The sequence below is a fragment of the Trachypithecus francoisi genome, unplaced genomic scaffold, assembly GCF_009764315.1.
Source record: "Trachypithecus francoisi isolate TF-2019V2 unplaced genomic scaffold, Tfra_2.0 Contig00311_ERROPOS72643+, whole genome shotgun sequence".
Classification (NCBI taxonomy): domain Eukaryota; kingdom Metazoa; phylum Chordata; class Mammalia; order Primates; family Cercopithecidae; genus Trachypithecus; species Trachypithecus francoisi.
Genome location: NW_022680561.1, coordinates 36,298 through 49,176, shown reverse-complemented (window position 1 = coordinate 49,176; position 12,879 = coordinate 36,298). Strand labels below are relative to the sequence as shown.

Sequence of the window (12,879 nt, the reverse complement as noted above, 5' to 3'; positions counted from 1 at the left end):
ACGGGCAGATCACGAGGTCAGGAGATCGAGACCATCCTGGCTAACATGATGAAACCCCGTCTCTACTAAAAAATACAAAAAATTAGCTGGACGAGGTGGCGGGCGCCTGTAGTCCCAGTTACTCGGGAGGCTGAGGCAGGAGAATGGCGTGAACCCGGGAGGCGGAGCTTGCAGTGAGCTGAGATCCGGCCACTGCACTCTAGCCTGGGCGACAGAGTGAGACTCCGTCTCAAAAAAAAAAAAAAAGAAAAAACAAATATTCATTACTTTAAATGCTTACATTTAGGAAACTCAAGTTCACTTTTTTATAATGGTTAGGTTTTCCATATTATCATAAAAATCAACTTTCCAATTAATATTTCTCCCTTTTTTTCCCAAGAAGTCAATAGCTCTTCATATCCAGCATCATGAGTCATCTTTGGGGACAGGAGTAACTGTGAGGCAGGAAAAGCACACTCTAGAAGAAACAAAGTATGTTAGGTCTTCAGGCTTTACTCAGGTTCAAGATAGATGTATATATGCCATTTTTCCAACTGTATACATAGAATTCTTAGCTAATCCAAGATAAGTAGAATAGATCACTAGGTTCTTCAAATAATTGCAATTTATCAGTCTAGTATTCATTCTATTCTCTGTAATAAAATTCTGGATAAATCAAGGCTTTCAAATTCAGTTAAAAAAAGCTGTAAGTCCGTAGGGGTGGTATCCCTTGGAATTTGATTCAACAGTACATTTTTAATACGTCTTTTAAAAGGAAAAAGAATTTTAAAATCACCAGGAGGAAAAGCAGAGCATAAGACATTCACTGGATCCAGTCACATGTGTAAAGGCCCTTTACCAAGTCAATACTATTAGAGAGATCAGTGGTTGTGGCAGAAACTGTTTCTGCTTAGAAGGGAGGCAAGCCCGGTTCTAGTGTCCTCAGCACAGGCACAAACTCATAGCATAATGCCAGGCAAGTCATTTAACTTCCCAGAGTCTCATTCCCTTCATTGACAAAATGGGAAGATTGAACCAGTTGATTTCTCATGATTAACTATTTTCATATCCAGTGAACTCTCAGCTTGTCAGCTACTCAATTGCCATCTGCTTTTCTTCTCTGTCTTCCATCACCATTTAAACGACCTCCCATGTGTATCTCATGACTGACTGATTGTTCCTTCGGCCACTCTTGGTGACCTACTCAACACAGTGCAGAGATAAGATACACTAGGCAAGACTAAACGAGGCTGGCCAGCGCACTCACCCAGGGAAGTCAGACAGAGTCTGTTTCCACCGCAGCACCGCAATGAGCACAGCTAGGCAGAATTCCAGCAGAGTGCAAATCAGCATCAGAGACAGAGTTCCCTGAAAGTCAAGAAATAAAATATTGGTGGCGCTTGGGTCAGCCAAAGCTTTCATGCCTAGTTGAGAGGTGACCACAGAGAAGAAGACCACCTCAACCGTTAGAGAATGAAGTAACGACACCATCAGGAAAACAAAACTGCTCCTCCTCACAAATGTCTTAATTCAACTCCTTCACTCATTCATTTTCTTGAGAAGGGAAGATGAGTAGTAACTAAATCAACTAATCCACTTCATCCTCTTGTTTCTTACTTCTTTGAGATGTAGATAGTTCTGATGACATTATTCACTCAGTAAGAGAGCAGAGTGGTGTGATAACTACCAGGACTGAGAATCAGCAGCTCCGTTCTAGTCTCACCTTTACTGCTGAGTAGCTGTGTAAGCCTGGGCAAGTCTCTCTCTTTCTCTGGCTCCTGTTTTCTCATGTATCAGACATGCATACTAACATTTATTTCTCAGAGATTTGTGAGGATCAAGGAGGTTTTGACTGTGTAAGCCCTTTGTAAAATTCAGTATTGACATCCCTGTCTATGTCTCTGAACCCGTTTGGATGTTTTTTATTTTTATTGTTGTTTATTTATTTATTTGGTGGCTTTAAGACTTGGAAACCGTGAAGGTAGTAAACTGTCAGAGTTGCTAATCACCAACATCAGCTCACAAGGATGGGTTCTACCATTTCTGTCCTGAGACATTCTTTGTGTAGAACTGGCCATCTGATAATAAAGGGAGATAATTTGATCACATGAACTTTTGTTTTGTGGTATTTACACACAGTTAAAGAGAAGGTACACCTTGTGTCCATTACCTTAGAAATAGTTCCAGCAAGCAAGCTCAACAGAAGCTCTCTTATTTCCAATGTAAAATCATCCCATCATCTTTATCACTACCAAATTTCTCTCAAATTTCTCTCCAGAATTTTTCCCAAGGTGGAATTGGCTGTGCCCGGTGTTAATTTGTGCCGATTACTGTCAGCCTCATTTGCATGCGCTTTTTCCTCATTATACCATTACCTTGGGAGGAAGGCCTACTTTATAATGGGTGCTGTACAAGCATGACTTTGACCAGACCTTTCTATGCGTCCATCTTCCAGCTGAATTCTTGGCTGATCTCATTTTTATGATTGCAGGACAATAAATATTCTGCAACTTTTTTACTTTTATGTTGCCTGTTTTCCTCTCAGTATGTTGCTGACCATGCACATACCCCTTAATCTTTCAACTTCAGACATACTATTTCTGTTAGCCAAACTTAATTATTTTTCTTCTTCCAAACAGAGAATTTTCCTGCAATAATTATCAGTTACATTCTCCATCTCCCTGTATTTCTTTTTTTTTTTTTTTGAAATGGAGTCTCGCTCTGTCGCCCAGGCAGGAGTGTGGTGGCGCGATCTCGGCTCACTGCAAGCTCCGCCTCCCGAGTTCACGCCATTCTCCTGCCTCAGCCTCCCGAGTAGCTGGGACCACAGGTGCCCGCCACTTCGCCCTGCTAATTTTTTGTATTTTTAGTAGAGACGGGGTTTCACCGTGTTAGCCAGGATGGTCTGCATCTCCTGACCCCTTGACTCCCTGTATTTCTTATCTCCTGATTTAATGTATCACACTTCTTTCAGCTATAACAAAAAGCAATAATAATGTTACCGTCTCACCTGATCACTGTTATTCATTATTGTAATCATTAGAAGGAGAAGCCCTTACCATCTAACCTCCCTATTTCCTATTCTGTTTCTTTGTTTTTAGTCTGATGTCTTTTTAGACCAAACTGACCCCCTACCGCACACACATACCACGTTTCCTTGTTGGCATTTTCTGATCACCCGGGTCTTTCTGCTCTGTTTGCCAATCTGAATTCACCACTCTATGTACCAACATTCTCAGTTTGACAAACTTGTAATTTATGCCTCCAAAATTAGATTAGTTTAAGAAATTCTACAAACAATAAGTTTTAGTTTTTCATCATCAACCTTATTTGACATTTTCAATTCCACTCTATTAGTATGTAATCCCCTTAATCTCATCCATACAGTCCCCCTTTGATTTACATAACCTTGGCCTTCCTCCATATGCCCAAACCAGAATCAACAGAGAGATTTTCAAAGGAAGGAATAATAAGAAATCAAGACTTTCAGAAACCTCATAAAATTAGAACACCCCATCTAAAAAATGCTTACAGCCAGACTGGCTTTGGCTTTATAGCAGTCCGTGGTGTAAGGCGAATTATAGTCATCATAAGAAAGAAGTCTGGTTGGTATATTCCTTTTGTCCAACTCACACTGCAGTGAGGCAGGATTTAATGCAGCCAGGTTGACAGACAGGAGAATGAAACCCACCAGGGCAGACAGAGCACTCAGAATGCTTCCAGCCAGGCTGCTATGCACCTGAAAGAGACATGCTGGGTAAAGATCATTCCCAATGAGCTGCGAATTTCTCTTACCCCTTTTTGCCATTACATTGCAAGTTATTTCCTTATGTGTCTCCCTCAGGAAGGCTGGGAAGGATCATTTTTTGCTGTATGCCTCTCCATTGTCCAGCAAAAATCTCAGAATCTGCAACGTAAAACTTGGCTGAATGAATGAATATATGAACTGGTTCCCCTTAAACAGGACCTCAGTGGTGTGGTAGAGAATGTTACTCTCCTAAACTCTTTCCCTGGCACAGATAGCAGGGCCTCCACTAGGCTTGCCTGGAAAATTACTATGAGTGTGACCAAAAGCAAAGATGACAATGTACCAGATGCAGTTTCTCTCTTGGCCAACTCAGAAATCCCTCATGCGAGCATCAACCATACAGAAAAGGTAGATGGTGTATTAGCATGGTGCAAAAGTAATTTCGGTTTTCACCACTACTTTCAATGGCAAAACTGCAATTATATTTGCACCAACCTAATAGCTCACTCTTGAGTGCCCATTGCCTCTCTCAAAAGCACACCTCTTAAAGATGAGTGAGGGGATGGTTCTGAGTCTCAGGCAGACCCTGGAACCTGGGCAGGCATATGATTGGCCACATTGAGTGCAGTATGGGGTGGCTGTGGGCAGAGGTCTAGGTGCAGGCCCAAGGATGGTGTAATGTGTGGGAGGCAGTGGGAAGTACAGGAAAAAGGTCTAGATTGCATGTCAGAAAATTGAGGTCACAGTATAGACCTGACCCAGCTTGTTCCCTTGGGTACTCAGTTTCTTGGTTTTAGTTCCCACTCTGGTTCTCATTTCTACGTTTATGAAACAAAGGGAGTAAATAAACTGACGTCAGAAGTGACTTCCTTGACTCCAACTCACACAGAAAAGAGAATTGAGCTAAGAGCATTCTGAAAGCTATAGTTACAGGTAGGCAGGCTCCAGGGCACACCCCATAGCCGTACAGTAGAGAGTTATTTAATCCCATATAGGCACTTCTTTTAGGAACTCACCAGTTGATGCTCTGGGACCCCAATTTCCCAACATAATGACTGACTCTATACTCCTGGGCCTCCTGGTAGCCAGTAGTAGTCTTGATGCCTAGAGTAGATATTTCTTAGAATAAGCTAGATTTGTCTTGAGATGGCACTCCTCTTCAGTCTCAAAAAGGGCTGGTACAATGTGTGACAAGAGTAGAACTCACTAAAGCCTCGATGTTTCTGGTGAGTGTGAGCCCACCCCAAGACTACATCCTGCATCCTTGAGCTTCCTGCGTGTTCATTGTGGGATTGTTCTCTGTAGTAAGAGGCCCATATATTTCCCCCTAAAAGTTTGAAAACATTACTCTGGTACGAGGCTACTCAGTATGGTTGCCAGTAGCCACATGGGCAACCTATATTTGAAGTAAAATTAATTAAAATTTAAAATTCAGTTGCACTATCCATATTTCACATCATCGATAGCCACATGTGACTGCCACGTTGTACAGTACAGCTGTAGTGCATTTCCATCATCATAGAAAGTTACATTTCATTTCCATCATAGACAGTTATATTGCACAGCACAGATCTAGTGGTCTGGATTGTAACTGCGGGTTCCAAATAATAATTAAATACCAATGAGGGAAAGAAAGAACTGGCATTTTTCTGGGCGTTCTCTCTGACTTCCTCGTTGGCTTTGGGAGATTTTTGTAGCCAGAGCTTCCAAATTGAGTTTCTGTGCAATTAAATGATAGGACATTCACTCATATAATCTCCAACATCAATCCTTTGAGGGATATAGGATTAAGTGAAGACTTAATGAAACTTTACAGACAAGAAACACTTCTTGTTATAATCCAGCTTTTCTCTCCCTGCCAGTTCCAACTCTAGTTTTTGCTGGAATAAGGGATAAAGGCAGGTAAAGCATTTTTTTTTCTTAGCCAATACAAATGACTAAGGACAACTTTTAGGGTGCAAGAATTTATACTCAAACAAAATAAAAGTATTATCTTTCTAGTGAGATAGATGAAACAATGAGAGATAGTACTGCACATAAACAGCATATTGACTCATTTTTTTCAAGGGTGGTAACACTTGGGCTTAAACAGTGAACCCCAACAAATAGGCCTCTTTGTAACACTGTCAGCTCCCTTGCCATTGAAAACCTAAATTTGAAGGCCAGTTGTCACCAAAAGAGCATCATAAATAAGCACAATTTTTCTGTGATAGATTCTTGGATACTGGCTAAAAGGATATTATAATTCCTTGAATGCAGACTTTGATGTAGGGTGCAATAATTGGAGAAATGTGCTCTGAACAAGGATACAGAGGTTCCAGGCCTGGCTCCTAACTCTAGCAACTGACTGCTCTGGAACTGAGTTTTCAACTTTTCAAAGTAGAAAGACTGACCTTAACGAGTTCTGTCTAAGTTTCATTTCGATCCATTGGGTTGTGGGTTATAGTTATTATACTCACCAAAAGCTTGGTTAGTTAACCTTTTCTCTGTGATAATTGATAGAAAGCCAGAGATGACAAACTAAGATAAAAGAGAAAATGATGAGGTCAGTTTCCATGTAGAGAGTAATTGCGATGTTACTACCACAATATTTATAGAAAACTCTCATGGGAAAGACCCTGGGGAACAAGTTGATCGATGAGGTAATATCCATTTAAAGACATAGATTTATCCTGTTTGCCCCTATAGTTTTCAGATAGCAACAGAAAACAAAAGATAGCAGAAATATATCCAAATACACAAAGTGAGTATCTTAACAGCCAGGAAATAATATTCGTTTTCTTAATGAAATGAGAAAATTTTGGTTTAAGATGTTCTTTAGAGAAGGACATGAAAACAATGGTATGGAAAGAGAAAAGAATTGGAGAGAATCATGTAGTTTATGTCCATCGTTATATTGATGTGATGCATCACATTTGATTATATATGTTGAACCATGCTTGTATTTCTGAAATAAATCTGACTTGATCATGGTGAATGATCCTTTTAATATGTGGTTGAATTCAGTTTGCTAGGATCTTGTTGAAGATTTTTGCATCAATGTTCATTAGGGATATTAACCTGCAGATTTCTTGTAATGTTTTTGTCTGGCTTTGATATCAAGATAATGCTGGCCTTATAAAATGAGTTTGGAAACATTCCCTCCTCTTCAATTTTTTGGAAGAGCAGAAAAGTGTTGTTACTAGTCTTCTTTAAAAGAAAATAAAAGATGGGAAAAGCTAACAGATATAGGTCAGAGACATGGATCTTACATTGCTGGCTCCCCAGGCTGAGGTAAAATGGTCAAGGAGAACAGAAGGGAAGACAAGAATGGATGGCAGAAACTTTCAAGGTTGTGTTTACAAAATGAAAGAAATTTTTTTCATCCTCTAGAGTATTCATGATCTACAGATTTAGAGCCATTAAGGAACAGAAGAAAGGGGGACAAACACCAAAGTAATATTGTGATTCCTGTAACCCAGGCATTTAGTTACTTGTCTATATAGACAAATGCCAAGTCTATAAAATATGGACTAGATGCCTCTTCAAAGGTGGACTGTGCTTAGTGACTTGCTCTTAAAGAATAGGTTATAGAAAGAGGAGGGAAAAAAGTAGTAACTTTACAGAGGAGAAAGCAATAGTAACTTTAGTAGTTAGTAGTAGTAACTTTACAGAGGAGAAACCTTTACAGAGGAGAAACCAACAGTGGTCTGTTGACTGTCTTTCCTCCCACGACCTTCCTTTTTTCCCCATTTTGGCTTCAGTAAGCTCCATGATCAAGGTAAATTGTGTCAGTGACAACATGCTGATATTTTTCTGATGTTTAGACTTGGGTGTATTTTTGGCTGATGATAGCAGAGGTAAAGCACCATTTTCTGAACATCAGAAAAATATCAGACAAACCCCAATTTAGGAACATTCTGTAAAAATCTCAGCCAGTACTACTTCAAACTACCAAAGTCCTCAAGCAAAAGGAAAATCTGAGAAAGTCTAGAGGAGCCTGAGACATCATGACCAAATGTAATGCAGTGTAATGTAGTAGCCTTGCATGGATCTTGACATAGAAAAATATCATTTGTGGAAAACTGGTGAGATCCAAATCCAAATGAAACTTCTGTTAATAAAAGAAGACAAATGGATATGATAGATAAACAGGTGAACTTCCTGATGCATCGAATAAACAAATGTAAAACAAGAGCTAATAACAGGTACTGAGGTGCAGGCAGTTGAAGGAAAAAACATCTATTAAGGAGAAGCTTAATTATGAGAAAGCCTCAATCTAAGAGAAAGCAGTTCTTTGAGAAAAGGACTACTAAGTCCTTTTGAAACCCCAGAGCTGCAGCTATTTCAGAGGGATTTCCAGCCCACCACTGGAACACAGACATCTGCTCAGCCTTCCCTGGGAATCCGTCAATGCAGTAAAAGCATTTTCAAAATGCTCAGAGGTGTAAGTTCCCCTTCCTCCATGGTCCCACAAGCATCTATCTGTGTGGTTTCTCTGTGAGTGTATGATGTTTTCCACTGATGCTTTGTTTTTTAATACAAAAAGTTCCTTCCCAACTTTATCCTAATTCATGAATGTTTTGCCTAAACCCAGAGAGAAGTCACCAACTTCATCATAGCTCAAGATGATAAGGTGAAAAATAAGATGATCTTCAAAAGAAATGCGTATTTGAGTCTGATGAGAAATTGATCTAAAATCAGGAACCCCCTGCCATCCTCCCTGAACTACACACACAAGAGAACAAGTTTCACCATTGACTCCTTGCTCCCAGCAGATCAAACATAGCAAGGTGGCAGGTGTAGTGTTTAAGCTATTGACATCTCCCTCCCCTCTTCGCCCCATGCTTCCCTCCTCAGAAACTACTCACCAACAAGGGTCCTATGAATGGGTAAGCAGACTTCAACAGCATAGAAATCACTTGGGTAAAATTTGGAGAGAAGGAAGCAGATGCCAAAATGATTCCCAAGCTCAATACCTTCACACCACATAAGATCTGAATAATCTGTGGGAAGAGAAAGGAAGATTGAGGATTAAAACCAGCATTTGTAAAGACATGGCCAGGCTGGGCACGGTGGCTCATGCCTGTAATCCCAGCACTTTGGGAGGCCAAGGTGGGTGGATCACCTGAGGTCAGGAGTTCGAGACCAGCCTGGCCAACACAGTGAAACCCCATCTCTACTAAAAATACAAAAATCAGCCGGGCGTGGCGGTGTGCACCTATAATCTCAGCTACTCTGGAGGCTGAGACAGGAGAATCGCTTGAACCAGGAGATGGAGGTTGCAGTGAGCTGAGATTGTGGCATTGCACTCCAGACTGGGTGACAGAGTGAGACTCCGTGTGAAAAACAAACAAACAAAACAGGATTTTTTTGCCTCTCCCATGGCGCTAAAGCATTATCACCTTGTGCAAGATCCCAGTGAGGATACAAACCCTGTGGAAACTCTGCAGTGAGAAACATGAAAAGACACTCTGGAGGGTGTGCGGCTCTGCCACAGAAGCCACAGTCTCGGGTGTCTGGCAGGCGCTCAGGAAGGCTTCTGCATTTCTGCCTCTCAGGCCCTAGTGTGCTCACGGCTCCTGCTTCCAGCTCACAGCAAGTGCTGGGATTTGTTTTCCCATCTCTCAGGACTTCTGAGTCCATGACTAGTAACTCACTCTCTACCTCTCTGAGAACAGGGGGCATCTGGAAGCCCTCACTTTCTCTGGAGGATTGACGGTGCAGAAGTCCCTCCCCTCATCTCCCAGACTCCACTGGACATGGAGTTTGGCCCTCTGGTCACCTCCTTGGAAACTGCAGTTCACAAACCAAAAGCTGAAGTTCTGGAAGCTCTTTCATTTTTTACTTTTAAGTTCAAGGGTAAAAGTGCAGGTTTGTGACATAAGTAAACTTGCGTCATGGGGGTTTGTTGTACAGATTCTTTCATCACCCAGGTATTAAGCCTAGTACCATTAGTTATTTTTCCTGATCCTCTCCCTCATCCACCCCCGAAAAGCCCCAGTGCGCATTGTCCCCTTCTACGTGTCCATATGTTCTCATCATTGAGAGGCCATCACCCTTAGCAAACTGACAGGGACAGAAACCAAATACTGCATGCTCTCATGTCTAACTGAAGCTCTGTCTTAGGAGGTAGTTTCCCTCCTGGACGTCCACCTCAGAGATTCACAGCTCTCATATCATTTACTAAGAAGTTTTCTAGACCTTATGTCACGTGAGCCTCACAGAAACCCACGTGAGCCTCACAGAAACCCACGTGATTGTACATGAGGCAAGGAAACCAGTCCCACCAGGCCCTGAAATCCAGTTAAATGGAGTGCCTCACCTCAGATCACATAAGTGCAGAGGCAAACAGAAGGTGAATATCATTTCCATTCTCAAAAAGGTAAGGAGAAAAGAGGGAAAGGAGGTGTATATTTCCTCTAATTTGCAGTGAGGGTAAAATTCTTTGCAAAGAGTCAGTGTGGATTACTAAGCATGCAATTGTGAAATACATACACACACACACACACACACACAAAATATGTAATTATTTACCACCATTACTTTTGTAAAATAAAATATAGAGAAGCACTGTATTGCACCAATATAAAGACAACAAGAGAAAATCAGTTCCTCATCTTCAGAGTAAGGGAAAAAACATTTCTAAGACAACCTCTTGTGGAAAAGTTCTGGGACAGTTTTCTCCAAGTGGCTTCTACTGCAAAGTCCCTCTGGCAAAACTTAAGGGTCTCCACACTCACAATGGATGACCAGTCCCAAGACATACATCATCTCTTGGCACTTCCCCCAATCCCTCTCCAACATGTTCTGAATTAGATTTACCCCAATAACTTTGACTTCTGCCTGTAGACATTTCTTCAGGCTATCCTGCCCCTGGTTGGTGGGTTCGGGTTTCTCTGCTTGGGAGAAGCTGATGACATTTGATGGGAGCACTATCACGGTCTCATTGGGAACAGGTTGGGACGTCATGATGGTGTTGCCAACTATGGAAGAAAAAATAGATTCAGCTCTTAAAAAGTACAGAGCTCCCAGGTTCTGGCTGCAAAACTGGTAAGTCAGTTTCTGCCAGTTAGTCCAGACTTGACCTGTCTGTTAGAGAAAGAAACTGGTAGTATGGAACAGTGAAAACCACACAACCTTGGTTTCCTGAGGATTTTTCCCTAATGTTTGGCACAGTCCATTATAGATAATAAACACATCACAGGGTGGCAGCAACATGAATCTTGAGAGGCCCCAATGTCCAGAGGCAAAGGGTCACACAAAATTTGCAATATGCAGCAATGTCCCTTTGCCCAGTCCTACTGACAACAACTGTATTGCTCTTTATTTGATGAATTTTCAGACTGAACTCTGCTTACTTATTTTTTGTCTATTAGCATTCATCTTAAATATGTTTATCATATTTTACTAGACATGCTCTTAGTTCTTATGCAGTGGTTTTAATCCTTACAACAGCTCTGCATGTTAGTAAGTTAGCAAAAACATGTAATAAATAAGAGCACTGAAAATAAAGTTTGAGTTACGAATGCAAGTAATATACATGCTGTGGCATAGAGTTAATGCTGAAGAAATATTTGTAGTTATCCTTATTGTTCAACCCTGTTCACATGGCTGGGAAGCTGTAAAGCCAGTTTTGGATCTCAGCTTTCCTTGAATCTGAAGCCTCCGCATAAATCTCTAGATCATTCCACTTCTTCCTACCTTCCCACCTGGCAATGCCAGCCTGTGTCTGAGTTTACTCAGGTTGGAGAAGCAGCTACATGTAGTGGTATGAGAACCAGTCTTGGAGTCATAACACATAGGCTTGCATCCTCAGTCCTCCCCACTTTTTAGCATTAAGACCAAATTGGCTGTGGCATTTGTTGCTGAGCTCAGCTTGGATCTCTTTTCACTGCACCATTCTCAGTCCACAGACTGCCCAGTGTGCAAAGGGCCTAAGAACATTTGAAGAGACAAGACCTGTGCTCCCATTAATTACACAGTCTTAGGTAAGTGACTCACAAAGATCATGCAGTTAGAATTCAGAGGAAACAGAGTTAAAACCAGATACTCCTCCCATTTGCCCACTCTATTTCCAAAGTGCTCTAGTGTCTCTTAACTGCTGTCAATGAGTTTCAAGTCAAATTACTCCTCTAATGACGTCACAGCAAGGGAGATGAGAAAAGACTTTCAGCATTATCTACCTGTGGCCACTGGTTCCAGCTGAGTCCTCAGAAGCTACCAAGAGGTTTTAACTCGGGGTTCTCAGTCCCATCAACGGTTTCTACTTACCTTCATCTTCTGAGAGTCATCAGCCCTTCCTTATTCCAGCGTTTACAGCTATACAGGATGTGATACTTACAGACTGTAGATCTGTGAAATGTGCCTGCACTTCCTTTTCTGTAAACTTCTAGTAACTTCAGAAAAACCATGAAAAAGACCACCTCATAATTGTGAGAGTTCGGGAGTCACGGAGCCTTCTATGTGAACTGCCACTTCGAGGTGTACAAGTTCCCTGTTATTAGGCGAGTCTGTTCTTGGAGCTTCAGTTTTCTAATCTTGTCAATAGAGGAGCAATACCAACACTGGAGAATTGTCATAAACATCAGCAAAAATATTATAAAGAGCGTATGCTGCTTTGAGGCTTTCAATAACCTGTAAATAATAATAATAATAGTGCTAGTAATCATAATATAAATAACAATATTCCACTGTATGTAACCAACCATAATAATATCAATAATAATAGCAATAATGACTATACTGCTTTAAAGGAACATTCAGTAATATATAGCTAATAATAGTAATATAGAACATAAAAATTGTTTTATGGATATAGTTTGTGTATTTGCTTGTTTTGTTTTGCTTTTCTAATTCTCCAAGTCTTGGCAGGTTGAAAGCAGCCTTTCAACATCATTGCCCAACTGCTGCCTACTCTAAAGTCATCTTCTTCCTCTGGCTGCTCTCTTTCTCTAGCAACATCTTTGCCTTCCAGAAAGGTTGGGCCCCTCTAGGGAAGTATTGAAATATTGAAATGGAGAAGGAACAAATGGAAAGATTCAGCAGGACCTAAATGAATTCAGCAAACTCATATGCAGGCTGGTTTTGTGAAGACAGAGCCACTGTGCCCCTTCAAACCCTTGGCTGGGCATTCTTTTGAAGCTGACCTCAATGTATCAGGCAAGGAAACC

General features: G+C 41.1%; 1 pseudogene; it reads right to left on the bottom strand.

Annotated features, from left to right (window-relative positions):
- Nucleotides 1-289: 289 nt before the first annotated feature.
- On the bottom strand, nt 290-12,562 carry LOC117083235 (annotated as a pseudogene).
- Nucleotides 12,563-12,879: the final 317 nt, after the last annotated feature.